General features: G+C 45.2%; 1 protein-coding gene and 1 long non-coding RNA gene across 6 annotated transcripts in view; both read left to right on the forward strand.

Moving 5' to 3' along the window:
- Window positions 1–16,699, forward strand: part of fbxw2 (F-box and WD repeat domain containing 2) — a 79,025-nt gene that overhangs the window by 36,355 nt on the left and 25,971 nt on the right. The gene's annotated exons all lie outside the window — the stretch shown is intronic.
- LOC119131451 lies at window positions 11,308–16,463 on the forward strand. Its single transcript, XR_005099663.1, has 3 exons — window positions 11,308–12,107; window positions 12,811–14,645; window positions 15,327–16,463. It is a non-coding gene; the product is annotated as an uncharacterized LOC119131451 (long non-coding RNA).

Below are 16,699 nucleotides of genomic sequence, written 5' to 3' on the forward strand. Positions count from 1 at the left end.
CACCTCGGACTGCCTTCCACCTTTAGATCCCAGCTAATGAGCAGACAGCCAGCTCTTGAAAAGGATTTTAGGACCCCTCCTAGGGAGGTCCTGCCACGTGCGGTCTTTCTGGATCTCCGCTAACGCCCGCTGGAATCTTCAGGTGTATTGGCATCCGGCTCAATGGACCAATTAAATGTCAGGTCTAAGTACCATCAGACATTATTTTACACACTATAACAAAGAGGAGTAGACAACCAGGATTGGTTTACTCGCGAGGAGAATTGCAGAGAGCGTTCTGGTTACATTCTCCATCAATTCTGAGTTCTTACTCTGCGTGCTCCTCTTTTTAATGTTTTGGTTGCCCTGGTTAAAGTTAAAAGTTAAAGTTCCAGAGGCGTTGCTACACTAAAGGGAGGGGGTTTGGAACTGTAGCAGCGCTGCCTATTTAAGGAATGTTAGTGACCATTGTCGACCCGTGACCCCAGCACTGGAATTGCAGAGTCTGTCCTGTTTCCTCAACCGGCTGTCTTCTCCATGGTTGGCTGACTCATCCTCGACTGTGATCAGATAACTTGAAGCACGTTGAATGTCGCTTTCCTGTGGAACAATGCAACTAAACCTTTGCTAAGTTTATCTTCTTGGTAAACTAACACAACACATAATAATAATGAGTAAATAACCCTAAACACTTCAACACACATTAAGTAAATGTGAGGTAACTTGTATGCAGTTCCTTAAACAAACATTGAGTAAATATTGGATAACTTATATGCAACTACTTCAAACTGTATGTCTTTTCTGTAACACTTAACAAAGAAAAACAGTTCCGATCAACAACAATCTATGAATCAAAGCTACAGAGTTCATTAGAAGGGAAAGAAGTTCCTTCTAACTAAACGAAGAACATTTTGCCTGTATGAAGGAGCTCTTCTCATCGCTAGTGAAGGCCTCTTACAGAAATAAACAGAAAGATAAGAAAAGGACAGGAAGGATACATAAAACTGATTGGGGTCAAAGGACATTCCTGGAACTAGATAAGAAGAACTTAGTTGAACAAAAGGAGTTCAACTCGTAAAATATAAAGCCCCAATTCTGGCAGGCCAAGGCTTCACCGCTAAATTATTCCAACACATATGGCTCCAGCCATATGCATCCTGAACCATGAAAAACACCATTGTTCTCTTAACATTCCATATCGGTTGGAAATCCCCGGGCACAAGGTCAAACTGTCACATACTGTGGAAGATCTTGCACACATAGATACGTACATGGAATCTAATGATATTTGACATATTTCCTAACATTCCCCCCTGTTTAACATTAGATTCCATTGGAAAACAAAACATCAGCCATTACTTGTATACATACATGAGTATATGCATACACAACATAGTATAGCAACATCACAAAGTATGAAAGTTCACATTCTAGAGTTTTTAGAACTATAGCTCTCCATCCGGCTTTGGCCATGTTCAACATCAAACAGGGTAGGCATCAAATTACACAAGTTGGTCAGTCATCCTGTTCTCGCCGGACCAACATGATATTCTGGACAGCAAATGCTGATGTCAACATTTTAGTCACCTTGTGACAAATACAAAGTGTGATGCATGATGTAAAAATACAGAGAAATAGTAGCATGGCAATCAAAAGAACTGTAACTTTCAAGAGAAGCTGCTTCCAATTGCCGTCAAACAGCCACCAAAAGGGATGGACATTTTTGTCTGGTGTTCCATCCTGGAACATAGCTCTACGGAGGTTGGGCTTGTAGAGCATACTCGATGTGGGTGTCTACTTCTCCCATGGGAAAAGACTGAGTGCCACCTTTTGTCCTGTGTATCCATCTGGTACACCTGAGCCCCAGACACTGTCACGGGGACTGAAGGTGGGAGCAACAGCTGCACATCATTCGCTGATGATTTTCCTGAAAATGCGTCAGACTGAGGAACACAGTGTGATCTGACACATATACGGAGGCACATCCCATTGTCCTGGAAGGACTGTGTAGCCTCGGCGTCCACAGAGCCACCATCCTCCTTCGCTGAGTGGGGATTTCCGCCTCCCACTAGGATTTGTCTGAGGGCTACTGTGGCATTCAACGAGGTCTTGTCGAACGGTTGTAGACTCCCGGTGGTGATGCAGCGTCTTGTATTTTCCACCTTTATTCCATCAACATGATTTCGTTGGAAACACAGGGGATGTGATGGCTTTACTCCCTTCTAGAACCATCCTGTTCTGCAAGACCATTAGTCTAATAGCCTGGATCTCTCTGTTTTGTCCATCAGCGAGGGATTCACAAAAGATTGAAAATAGTTCAGTGTCTCTATGAAGAGTAATTGTTTTCCAACTCCGATCCAAGGAAATAGTGCATGAACGATTCAGTCTCTGACAGACCATACTTTATGGCTGCTTGTGGCATTCATACCCCAGGCGGGATCATGTGGTTCAAAGGTCGCAACAGCCCTGTGTCGACGCCCAGAAGAGTTGTGTGCCGTTGTCATCTGATGATGCTGTATCTTCGAGTGTGGTCTGTTACCCACACTGGTGCACACACTCCTACCCTGGCACTCAGTGGTGATGTTCAAGGGTCCCATCCAGTTTCCTCCTGGAGGGCAGTTATCGTCAATGCATTTGTGGGTTTCATTTCCTTGGATGTAACACGTGTAGTTCATTCCAGATAGCCTTTTTGTTTAGGCCACTTGTGGCATCTTTCATCCTTCACAGTCACATTGAGATTAATCCAAGAGAGTTCGATCACAGTTTTCTTTCTGGGAGTCCAGGGCGGTAGGGGTAGCATCACCTCCCATAGAGGCCATACATTTCGCTTCACTAATGTCCATCACTTTGGCCTCCAGGTGAACTTACGTGGAGGAAGGGGGAGTCTGGAACACACAGCACGCCTCCTGTGTAGGATCTCACAGTGAACTTTACACACCGGTACCAAGTGTTGGTTTCGTATGGGTTTCTGGGGTCCCATGACCAGTCCTCAAAGTTCTCATCATGTGACCATCTTTTTCCTCGGTTGACATTGTCAATCGGTCGATTCAGATGAGACCATAGACCATAGCACGCTCCAACCACAATGCAGCAGAGCCTGGCATGTGGAGCCCCATTGCTACTAGGATGGCAGAGACACCGGGACATCTCCTCGCCTGTCAGAGTGTGGATCGTTGAATTCTTCACCAACATTGAGACGCCCCACCCTAAAGGATGGAGCCCCTTTGTAGTCAGGCTTCCCCACCACTCTGAAACTAGGGGTCCAGCACTCTCTGCAACTTGCAGTGGCTGAGGTGAATCCAGCTGGGCCTTTCAGCAATCTTTACTGCGGTGGGGGTAGTCAACAACTTGGAACGGTCCCTCCCACCGTGGCTGGCCCAGTTTGTCCTTTTTGACGACCTTTATGTCGTCTCAGTCTCCTGGCTTGGAGCAGTTGTTGACCTGTGGGGAAGAAAGATCAGGCAGCAGTAAATTTGCATTTGACACATCTTCCAGTTTGATTTCAAAAGGTGTTAACCCTTCTGAAGTGGGGGTGATTCTCATAAAGAGTTTCTTTTAGGTTCCCATATGGATCATGCTTCACACAAACAGGACATGCTTAAAAAAAAATTCACTAAGAATCTAAACCAAAGGTAACTCATAACTCATCCCCCCGTTGTCACATAGGTGACACAATTGGCGTTGCCTTAAAAAGTCCATCCATCCATCCATCCATCCATCCATCCATCTTCTTCCGCTTATCCGGGGTCGGGTCGCGGGGGCAGCAACTTCAGGAGGGACTCCCAGACTTCCCTCTCCCCAGCCACTTCATCTAGCTCATCCCGGGGGATCCCAAGGCGTTCCCAGGCCAGCCGAGAGACATAGTCTCTCCAGCGCGTCCTGGGTCGTCCCCGGGGTCTCCTACCGGTGGGACATGCCCGGAACACCTCCCCAGGGAGGCGTCCAGGAGGCATCCTGATGAGATGCCCGAGCCACCTCATCTGGCTCCTCTCAACGTGGAGGAGTAGCGACTCTACTCCGAGTCTCTCCCGGATGACCGAACTTCTCACCCTATCTCTAAGGGAGAGCCCGGACATCCTGCGGAGAAAACTCATTTCGGCCGCTTGTATCCGGGATCTCGTTCTTTCGGTCACGACCCATAGCTCGTGACCATAGGTGAGGGTAGGAGCGTAAATCGACCGGTAAATTGAGAGCTTTGCCTTTTGGCTCAGCTCTCTCTTTACCACGACGGACCGGTACAGAGTCCGCATTACTGCCGAAGCTGCACCGATCCGCCTGTCGATCTCGCGCTCCATCCTCCCCTCACTCGTGAACAAGACCCCAAGATACTTAAACTCCTCCACTTGGGGCAGGATCTCATCCCCGATCCAGAGAGGGCATTCCACCCTTTTCCGATCGAGGACCATGGACTCGGATTTGGAGGTGCTGACCCTCATCCCGACCGCTTCACACTCGGCTGCGAACCGCTCCAGTGAGAGCTGGAGATCACGGCCTGAAGAAGCCAACAGCACAACGTCGTCTGCAAAAAGCAGAGACGCGATGCTGAGGTCCCCAAACCGGACACCCTCAACGCCTCGGCTGCACCTAGAAATTCTGTCCATAAAAATTATGAACAGAATCGGTGACAAAGGGCAGCCTTGGCGGAGTCCAACCCTCACCGGGAACGAATCCGACTTACTGCCGGAAATGCGGACAAAACTCTGGCAACGGTGATACAGGGACCGAACCGCCCTTATCAGTTGGCTCGGTACCCCGTACTCCCGAAGCACCCCCCACAGAACCTCCCGAGGGACACGGTCGAACGCCTTCTCCAAGTCCACAAAACACATGTGGACTGGTTGGGCGAACTCCCATGCACCCTCGAGGATCCTGTTGAGGGTGAAGAGCTGGTCCACTGTTCCACGGCCAGGACGAAAGCCACACTGTTCCTCCTGAATCCGAGGTTCGACCTCCCGACGGACCCTCCTCTCCAGCACCCCTGAATAGACCTTACCAGGGAGGCTGAGGAGTGTAATTCCCCTGTAATTGGAACACACCCTCCGGTCCCCCTTCTTAAAGAGGGGAACCACCACCCCAGTCTGCCAATCCAGAGGCACTGTCCCCGATGTCCACGCGATGCTGTAGAGACGTGTCAGCCATGACAGCCCCACAACATCCAGAGCCCTTAAGAAATCCGGGCGGATCTCATCCACCCCCGGGGCCTTGCCACCGAGGAGTTTTTTAACTACCTCAGTGACTTCAACCCCAGAGATTGGAGAGTCCGCCTCAGAGTCCCCAGGCCCTGCTTCCACAATGGAAGGCGTGTCGGTGGAATTGAGGAGGTCTTCGAAGTATTCTCCCCACCGACACACGACGTCCCGAGTCGAGGTCAGCAGCACGCCATCTCCACTGTAAACAGTGTTGACGTTGCACTGCTTCCCCCTCCTGAGACGCCGGATGGTGGACCAGAATTTCCTCGAAGCCGTCCGGAAGTCATTCTCCATGGCCTCGCCAAACTCCTCCCACGCCCGGGTTTTTGCCTCAGCAACCGCCGAAGCCGCGTTCCGCTTGGCCACCCGGTACCTGTCAGCTGCCTCCGGAGTCCCGCAGGCCAAAACGGCCCGATAGGACTCCTTCTTCAGCTTGACGGCATCCCTTACCGCCGGTGTCCACCAGCGGGTTCGGGGATTGCCGCCACGACAGGCACCAATGACCTTACGGCCACAGCTCCGGTCGGCCGCCTCAACAATGGAGGCGCGGAACAAGGTCCACTCGGACTCAATGTCCTCCGCCTCCCCCGGGACGTGGGAAAAGCTCTGCCGGAGGTGGGAGTTGAAGCTCTTCCTGACAGGGGATTCCGCCAGACGTTCCCAGCAGACCCTCACAGAACGTTTGGGTCTGCCAGGTCGGACCGGCATCTTCCCCCACCATCGGAGCCAACCCACCACCAGGTGGTGATCAGTTGACAGCTCCGCCCCTCTCTTCGCCCGAGTGTCCAAAACATGCGGCCGCAAATCCGATGACACGACTACAAAGTCGATCATCGAACTGCGGCCTAGGGTGTCCTGGTGCCAAGTACACACATGGACACCCTTATGTTTGAACATGGTGTTCATTATAGAAAATCCGTGTCGAGCACAGAAGTCCAATAATAGAACACCGCTCGAGTTCAGATCGGGGGGGCCGTTCCTCCCAATCACGCCCTTCCAGGTCTCACTGTCATTGCCCACGTGAGCATTGAAGTCACCCAGTAGAACGATGGAGTCCCCAGAAGGAGCGCCCTCCAGCACTTCCTCCAGGGACTCCAAAAAGGGTGGGTACTCTGAGCTGCCGTTTGGTGCATAGACACAAACAACAGTCAGGACCCGTCCCCCCACCCGAAGGCGGAGGGAGGCTACCCTCTCGTTCACCGGGGTGAACCCCAATGTGCAGGCGCCCAGCCGGGGGGCAATAAGTATACCCACACCTGCTCGACGCCTCTCACCGTGGGCAACTCCAGAGTGGAAGAGAGTCCAGCCCCTCTCGAGAGGGCTTGTACCGGAACCCAAACTGTGCGTGGAGGCAAGTCCGACTATATCTAGTCGGAACTTTTCTGCCTCGCACACCAGCTCGGGCTCCTTTCCAGCCAGAGAGGTGACATTCCATGTCCCAAGAGCCAGCTTCTGCAGCCGGGGATCAGACCGCCAAGGTCCCTGCCTTTGGCCGCCGCCCAGCTTGCAATGCACCCGACCCCTTTGGCCCCTCCCACAGGTGGTGAGCCCATGGGAAGGGGGACCCACGTTTCCTTTTCGGGCTGAGCCCGGCCGGGCCCCATGGGCGAAGGCCCGGCCACCAGACGCTCGCCTTCGAGCCCCGCCTCCAGGCCTGGCTCCAGAGGGGGGCCCCGGTGACCCGCGTCCGGGCGAGGGAAAACGTGATCCATTAATTTTTTTCATCATAAGGGGCTGATGAGCCGTGCTTTGTCTGGCCCCTCACCTAGGACCCGTTTGCCATGGGTGACCCTACCAGGGGCATGAAGCCCCAGACAACATGGCTCCTAGGATCATAGGGGCCCTTAAAAAGTCATTTTGGCAAAACAGGTTTGTTATTGACATGGTCAATAACACCTTTATCAATTATCGCACCTTGTCGCTTGAACTAATGCCATTTCCAATTTTGTGAATGCTTCCTCTGCTTTTGGTGTCCATGTGATTGTATCTTTGAGTGCTAACGGCTGTCCATGAGCCACTTCTGTCAGTGGCTGAGCCATTTCAGCATAGCGTGTAGACCTGCTCTGCAGCAATCACACACAGTCATAAGAAAGACATAAGTTGTTCTTTGTGACAGGTCGTGGTGTGTCTAATATAGCCTGTTTCCTGCCCTGTTGCACTGCTCTTCCTTTTGCTGAGAGTGTGTGACCAAGATAGTTTACTTCTGGCTTTACCCATTGTAACTTCTGTTTCCTGACTTCATTTCCTGTCTGGCCTAGATGCTGCATGAGAAGAAAGGAATCTCGTCCGCATGCTTCCTTTGTTTCTGAAGCAATTATCATCAATGTATACCAAACTTGACTTTCAGATGAAGGCGTGAAAGCAGCCATACAATTCATGATAATCAATGAATGAATGAATGAATGAATCTTTATTTCGAACATGATTTAAAGAATAAAAACGATAAAAAACAAACAACAAAAAACAAACAACAAACAATACATACGGTATTTTTCGGACTAAAAGTCGTTCCGGAATATAGGTCGCATTAGCCATAAAATGCACAATAACGTGAAAAAAAACATATATAAGTCGCTCCGGAATATAAGTCGCATTTTGGGGGAAATGTATTCGACAAAATCCAACACCAATAACAGACATGAACGAGCAACAACAGGCTAAACGATAGGTATGCTAATGTGACATAAACACAAACGAAGAGCTGAGAACGGGCCTGACGTAACATTCAGAGTTATTCAAATAACTATTGCATAAATAACACGTTTATAAAACCATCTGTGTCACTCCAATTCATTAAATCCATCGATCGTCCTTTGTCAACATAAATGCACGCCGCTGACGCGGTTGCACTTCGAAATATTCCACAGGCCCAGATAACGATATAGAAATTAGATATCAAATAACTATTATATAAGCAATAATATTATCAAACCATCTGTGTCACTCCAAATCATTAAATCCATCGATCAAATTCCTCGTCCTTTGTCAACAACGCCGCGCGTGCGCCCTGACGTCCTCATCGTCGTTATTCCACAGATCTAGTATATAACTATATTGTAGCGTTAACAAAGTACAAGGAAAGATGTAGGTTTGGTAAACGGCTCTTTATTTAACAAAACAAACTTCCAGGCGTCCGGCGGCGTGGACTTCCATCCCCGGAGGTGGCACTTCCAGCCACGGAGGTGGAAGAGAGCTCCATAGAATAGGACCGGGCGTGCGTAAAAGCCATGTCCGAGCCCCATCCACCGTCCCCGGACAGCCACCCGGCCGAGCGCCGGCCCCCGACTTCCATCCACGGAGGTGAAAGAGAGCTCCGTAGAGTAGGACCGGGCGTGCGTAAAAGCCATGATAGTTTTTCAAACCTTCTGTGTCACTCCAAATCATTAAATCCTTCAAACTCTTCGTCCTCCGTGTCACTTACAAACAAAGCCGCTAATGATGCCGGGAGTACGTGGGGCCCTTCATCATCTTCGTCATCCCGTGATCGAATCTTTGTCCTTTATGTGAACAACCGCCACGTCACTTGAAATTCAAATTACAATAACCCCTTGCTACATCGCGGTTCGTTTATCGCGGTTTCACCTTTTTTTTATTGGAATTTTGAAAATTTGTGAAAGAATTCACATATAAGTCGCTCCTAAGTATAAGTTGCCCCCCCACCCAAACTATGAAAAAAAACGTATACTCCGAAAAATACGGTATCACTGTTCAAAAAGGAGTAGGAAGAAGCCTAGGTTCATCATGTCCTACCCCTATCTATCACTTAGTTCCAAGTGAGAACATTAAAACTACAAAAGAACAAAAGAAAAACAACAAAAACATCTTATAATCCAAAAGTTTAACAGTAGTCACCTTCATTTTCCTCTTTTTGGTAATTTGCAAATATCATTCCTTTATACATTTTTTTAAATAGAACTATATTTCTGCTTTCTTTCATTTTATCTTCTAGTCGATTCCACACAGTTACTCCATAGGATGATATGCACTTGCTCCTGAGATTGGTGGGAGCATACCCCTTATCGAAGTTACCTTTTCCTCTCAAATTATATCCCTTATCTTTTTCAATAAATAATTTTTGAATGTTCCCTGGGAGTTTTTGAGTCTTTGCTCGATACATTATCTGTGCCAGTCTAAATTTGAATAAGTCCATTAGCTGCCAGTCTAAATTTGAATACGTCCATTAGCTTTAAAGCGTTTGATTTTAAAAACAAATTATTTGTATGATCTTGAAATTCAACCTTGTGTACAATTCTTATAGCTTTTTTCTGTAGTATAATTAATGGTTTTAAAGTGCTTATGTATGCATTTCCCCATATCTCCACACAGTAAGTCAAATATGGTAAAACAAGACAACAATACAGAGTAACATTCTCTGCTCCAGAATATGTTTTGCACTGCACAGTACTGCAATACTCCTTGCTACTTTGGTTCAAACGTATCTTATATGAGGTTTCCAACAGAATTTATTGTCTAATATTACTCCTAAAAATTTGATCTCATAAACTTGTTCAATATTGACTATCTATTGTTCCTTGAACCTGTGTATCTATTTTACGGTTTCCAAATACCATCAGTTTGGTTTTGTCTACATTCAATGATAATTTATTAATATCAAACCATATTTTTAGTTTGGACAATTCAATTGTAATGGTCTCCAATAGTATCTTTAAGTTATTACCAGAACAGAAGATGTTGGTGTCGTCCGCAAAAATAATACATTTAAAGATAGTTGATAGTGACAAATATCATTTATGTACAGAATAAATAATATGGGGCCCAACACTGACCCCTGTGGGACTCCACAGGTAATGTCTAGGCATGATGATATGATTACCAATCTTAACAAACTGTTGTCTGTTAGTAATGTAACTTTTTTAACCAGCTCAATACTACACCGCTCATATCTTTCCATTTTATACAATAATATGTTATGGTCAATGGTATCAAAAGCTTTTTTCAAATCAATAAATACTCCTACCGCACATTCCTTTTTGTCAATACAGTTAGTTATTTCTTCCGTCAAATCCATTAGTGCCATAGTTGTTGATCTACCGTTTTTTTCCATGTATAATGCGCCCCCATGTATAATACGCACCCTAAAAATGGCATGTCGATGCTGGAAAAAAGCCTGTACCCATGTATAATACGCACCCAAATTTTGACTCCTACTTAAGTCCGTAAACGTAAAATTATTTCAGAAAAAAGATCATCTTTGGGAACAACCGGATGTTATTCTGCCGGTCAGTATCACTGCGCATGCGCTAGCAAACTCGATAGCGAAGAAATGTTTCGGATTTGTGTAGGGTACATTGTGACAGCAAACGAGCAGGTGATCGAGCAAGCGTCTGATACGAGAGCATTGTGTTCGTATGGAGCGTGTTTGAAGTGAACAGCAGAGAAGAAAGGAACAAGGCAAAGTGTTGTGAAATAAAATATTACCTGTAATACGCATTTAGGTAGAGAACTGAACTCTCGCTCTTTATATAGCTGACGTGTCTTGCGCATCCGTTCTGCGCATCTGTAATGGCGGACTCCGTATGATATCCGGTTTGCGATTGAGATTAAAAAACAATATTTGACAATAACACACCATCAAGGATTGCACCATCGCATCAAACGATGTGTCGTCAGTTATGAATTTTACTGACTAAGTGTGTTGGGCAGAATGGCTGAATGCGATGCGCGATTGACAACAAACAAGAAGAAAGGTGATTTCAAGTTTTATTTCGAGGGAGATTTTCTTCAAAAATTGTTGTACCATGATTTTCTTCAAAAAAAAAATAAATAAATAAATAATTGTACCCATGTATAATGCGCACCCCAGATTTTAGGACAATAAATTAGTTACATTTTGCGCATTATACATGGAAAAAAACGGTATTTGTTCTAAATCCATATTTGCTGTCAGTTAACAAGTTGTGTATCTCAGTGAAGCTATCCAGTCTAACAATGAAAATTGACATAATAGAGAAACAGGTCTATAATTTGTAAAGAGATGTTTATCTCCTGTTTTATACAGTGGGATAACCTTAGCTGTTTTCATTTTGCTTGGGAAGGCACCTGTTTTAAAGCACAAATTACAGATGTATGCAAGAGGATTTACCACTCCATCAACAACTTCCTTAATTAAGGTCATATCAACATCATTCCCATCTGTAGATGTTTTTTTTTTGCATGACTTTATAATATCTAAAACTTCTTTCTCATCAACCGCTCTCAAGAACATTGAACTTGGATTAATTTCAATACCATCTCCTACTGCTCTTGCCTGCTCTATCGACGGGTCACTGATACCCTCAGCCAATTTCGGTCCTACATTCACGAAAAATGCATTCAAATCATTGACTGCATCTTCCACATTGTTTATGGTCTTGTCATTATCCATGAAGCGTTCAGGATACTTTGTGTTCGCAGCTCCCTTCCGGATAATACTGTTTAAAACCTTCCATATCCCTTTACTATTGTTTCTATTTTTTTCTATTAACTTGCTGTAGTAATCCTTCTTGCACCTCCTCATAATTTGTGTCAGCTTATTTTTACATCTTTTGTACTTAATTTCTGTCTCTATGGTTCTATGCTTTATAAATTCTCGATACATAGAATTTTTCTTTTTACTGGCATTTTGTAGACCTTTTGTGATCCATGGGGACTCTGTATACTTATGCTTCCTATTGCATTGCTTTAGTGGGCAGTTTTTATCATACAATGACATAAATCTTTCTAGGAATATATCATATGCTATGTCTACATTACACTCGTTATACACACAATTCCAATTTTCCGTCAATAGATCTGCTCTGAAAGCACTCAGGGATTCTGATGTTCTCACCCTCCTGTAAACGTTACTTCCATCCTTACATTACTACAATCACAGTCATAAACCACAAAAACAGGCAAATGGTCACTTATGTCATTCAGCAAAAACCCACTAATGATATTGTTTTCCAAGTTACAGTCAAACCTCGGTTTTCGACCACAATCCGTTCCAGAAGGCGGTTCGAGAAGCGAATCGGTCGAATTCCGAATCTATTTTTCCCATTACAAAAAATTGAAAAAATTTTAATCTGTTCCGAGACTAAAAAAACCCCCCCATTTTTAGGCATTTTTTCATTTGCGCATTTTTGTCCGATCGCGCAACTGCAGCGCACCGCCAAACACACAACCGTAGCGCGCCACTGACCGCGCAACTGCACCGTGCAACTGCACCGCGCTGGTCGCATTATTGTGAGAGCCGTCGCTGAAATTTAGAAAATATTTTTAAAGTCCTGATGTACTTTCCAAAATTTAAGTGGACCTCAGTGCGCAGGGAGCTTAATTCGGTCCGATCGCGCAACCGCAGTGTGCCAGGCGCTCACTGTCGCATTGCTTTAAGAGCATCTTTGTGTTTTAGGATGGCTTTACTGCTCCACTTGCTTTCTTTGGAGGCATGATTAGGGGTTAATACAATCCTCAAAGTAACGAAAATACAAAAACGAACGGAGTCAGTCGGCATCCGGGCCGCGCGGTCGGGTTTTCTCGGGTCCTTTTGGCTCATCTCGCAAGGTTCAACCTCCGGATATTGTTCGACAACCGAAGCAAAAATATCTCGAATTTTTTGTTCGAATTCCGATTTGTTCGAGAACCGGGACGTTCGAAAACCGAGGTTTGACTGTATTTGTGAATATGTTATCAATGAGAGTGGCACAATGTGATGTTACTCTGCTTGGCTTGGTGATCATGGGCAAGAGACACAAACTAAACAATGTATCATAGAACTCGTCAGTCTGTTTGTTTGTTGGGATCTATATTGAGATCACCACGGATGAAGTTCAGTTTCTGATTTGTATTGGCAAATAATCCCTCCATAATGTCCTTAAAAATGTCAATGCTGGAGCCAGGAGCTCGATAAACACAACTAACAATTACATTTCTTTTTTTTCCCATGTCGATTTCTATGGCAATACATTCCATTACGTCAGCAATAGTTACACTCATATTTTCGATCATCTTGAAGTTGAGATTCTGGTCTACAAACAAGGCCACTCCCCCTCCCTTCTTATCCATCCTACTCTTGTACTTGAGCTCATAACCTTTTAACTCAAAATCTGCACCCTTCTCGGAGTTAATCCAAGTCTCAGAAATAGCTACAATATTGAATTGCTTCTTAAAATGGTATAAGTACTCCTTAATATGTTGAAAATCGGCGTGAAGGCTTCTGCTATTAAAATGGATAATTGACAGTCCTTGATTTACATTGATTTTGGCATTAAATTGGTCATCTGTATAATAACCACAATTGCTGTTGACATTCTTAAAGAAGTTGCTAACAGGGTCAATGTTATATTCAAATGCATGTTATGTTCTGTGAGTTCAAGTACATCAGAAGAGTCTAATGCCATTTCAGTCTACAGTCATTTCCACAGGTAGCCAGTCCATAATAGACAGCATTGTTACCTTGTGTAGTTGTCCGATTGTCACTGATACTTGTTCAATTCTTCTATACTTCTGACGACCATCCCTCTGGATTCCTCTGGTGTTCTGTTCAGCTTTATATAGACTTTGCAATTTGCTGTCTATGTGGATTGGCTCTTTCTGTTCTTTCGTAAAAAGCGAGCTTTCTTGGCGACATCTGCATTCTTTTTGGTCAAGTGCTCATTCAGGTAAACGTCGGATCCTCTCAGCATTTTCTTTTGTTTTAACAGTGCCGTTTTATGTTTTCGGTTTGCAAATCTCAGTATTACAGCAGGTTTGTCGCTTGTCCTTCTCTGCGGGAGTGGGTGACAGGCCTCTATGCTATGCCCGTCCAGTTCTATGCCCTTGGATAGGAAAAAGGCTGTCATCTGTTGTTCCGCGCTGGCTGGGTCGGCCTGGTTGGTCTCATCAAAACCCGCCACCGCCCGGGCAAATGACCGGGGTTTAATCGCAAGTCCAGTGACATATATGTCATTCATTCTTGTGTACTGCTCAAGGTCCAACACTCGATTTTCCAAATGTGCAATTGTTTTCTCCTTCTCATTGAGTTGTAGTCGTAGCATTCTAACTTCTTCAACCAAGTTGAGAATTGCTCCACTCTGACGGCCTCCATCTCCGCAGTCAGAATATCGAGCGCTTCCTTAAGCTCCTTTTCCACTTTCGTTGGCATGGTAACAAGGTGGTAAAAAGAGTGTCCAACAGAGTTTCAACACTGGCTCAGAGGCACCGTGATGGCAACGCGTCCAAGCTAGGCAGAAAATACTGCTCCAAGCGTATTTTTCTTTCACTCTTGAGATCCTTGGTTTTGTTAATTCCTCTCCACGTTCGTTTCTTTGGCTCTTGAAAGCTGCTGCGTGGCGAGCGTTAGCTGCGTGGCGAGCGTTAGCTGCGTGCCTGTAAAGTAAAATAGCGGCAGTACAGGGCTAAGAGTGCCTGGCATTAACAACCAGTTGCAGATGGTGACTGCTTTAGCTTAGCGTATTCAGGTACTTACACACAGGGGCTCCACCTGGAGCCCACTGCGTTGTATCAAAGTCAGTCTGCTTTATTGTCAACCTCTTCACATGCCAAGACACACAAAGAAATCGAAATTACGTTTCCACTATCCCACGGTGACAAGACATAGTACACGACATACATACAAGCAAACAACACAAAATAAAAACAAGAAGGCACAAACAATGAATAATAAGAGTGATGAATAAATAATAAATAAACAAATAAGAAAATAAAAAAATAAATAAGAGGAGCAAAACGGAGCAAGTGTGCATACAACAGACAGTCAGAATATAGCGCAAAAGTACAGGACGCTACGCAGAAGGGGGGAGAAAGTTCAGGATCCTAACAGCCTGGAGTACGAAGCTGTTGGTGAGTCTGGTGGTGCGGGAGCGCAGGCTCCTGTACCTCTTCCCAGAGGGCAGAAGATCGAACAAAGAGTGAGCGGGGTGACTCACATCACTCACAATCGTGGTCGCCTTGCGGGTGAGATGGGAGGTGTAAATGTCCTTCAAGGAGGGGAGTGAAGCACCAATAATCTTACCAGCCGTGTTCACTATGCGCTGGAGGGCCTTCATGTTGTAGTCAGTGCAGCTACCACCCCAAACAGCAATACAGCTGGAGAGGACGCTCTCAATGGTGCCACGGTAAAATGTAGTCATGACGGCCGGAGGAGCACATGCTCGCCTGAGTTTCCGCAGGAAGGTTTAGTGTTTAGTATAGGTAAAAATGGTGATCATCAGGAATACTTCAGGCAGCAACACTTACCCACCCTGGTCCAACAAGTGGACCCGCTGCGTTGATTAGGCACGAGGGTGGATAGGCTGCTGTTTAGTCCTGTAGTGTCCTCTTTGAGATGAAACTCCAGATCCAAGATTTTCCTTTCACTCTTGAGATCCTTGGTTTTGTTAATCCCTCCGTTCAGCAACCACGAACAAATCTGACTCGAGGATATGATCCAATAGGAACAGAGCATTTCTTTGATTAGCATCTAAATCAACCAATAGATGAGCTCTGTACGTCGCCCTCACGCGATTGATAATCAGTCAACCACGGTGAAATAAGCCCTATTTGGCTGCAATCAATTCAGTTGTGTGTGCAGATCAAGAACATTTGGTCTTCACTGCGTTATTTACTGATCATAAATCTTGTCTCATTCGCCAATCAAATTCTTTGGCCTCTTGAACTGGAAAAAAAACATGCTACAAGAAGAGTCTTCCTCATGGCTCCTCCTGTCCACAGTTTTTTCCAGGAAACTCAGCTAATTTCGCCTTCTCATCAATCAAACACATGTTGATTAGTCAGGAAAGTGCTTAAACGCGTGCCTTTCCAACAGCTTACATCACTTCCTAATCGGTTCTTTAGTCACTTTTCAATCATCTTCCGATTGTTTACAGCAAAAGTTTGAAATGTTTGAGAAGAAGTTTAACTTTATGGTACGACACCAAATGTATTAGAAAATCCATCTGTCATAAAGTGTTGTATTATTATTATCTTCCACTATCTTTTGGAAGGACGGGTTCTTTACTACATTTGATTCTATCATGATTTAATATGACTTTACTTTCCAAAACACTTCTCAGTTTCCCAGTTCACACATCTTCTGCATGTGTTACTAGTTCTCCAGTTTTCTTTTGTTTTCTCTATTTTCCCCCCAGTTAATTAAAAGAACCCCTATTTTCTCTTTTAGCATTAAATTTGCTCAAAATCACTCTTACTTCAAAGTTGTTCTACTAACTTTCCCATAGTAGTCTCCAACACCTTCAACCATTCAACCTGTACAACCTCATCCTCAGTCGTTCATTCTTGCTCATTTGCATCTCTCACACACACACACACACACACACACACACACACACACACACACACACACACACACACACACACACACACACACACACACACACACACACACACACACACACACACACACACACACACACAGCCCCCAGTGCACACTGGTCTCACTCAGTCATACATCATTCTCAACTCACATTCCTCATCCTAATTTTCTCCTATCTCAAGGTTCTTGATAAAACAATCCACCAATCTAAAAATGACACAAAATAATTACCAGCAAAATA

The sequence above is a fragment of the Syngnathus acus genome, chromosome 12 (genome assembly GCF_901709675.1).
Source record: "Syngnathus acus chromosome 12, fSynAcu1.2, whole genome shotgun sequence".
Taxonomy (NCBI): domain Eukaryota; kingdom Metazoa; phylum Chordata; class Actinopteri; order Syngnathiformes; family Syngnathidae; genus Syngnathus; species Syngnathus acus.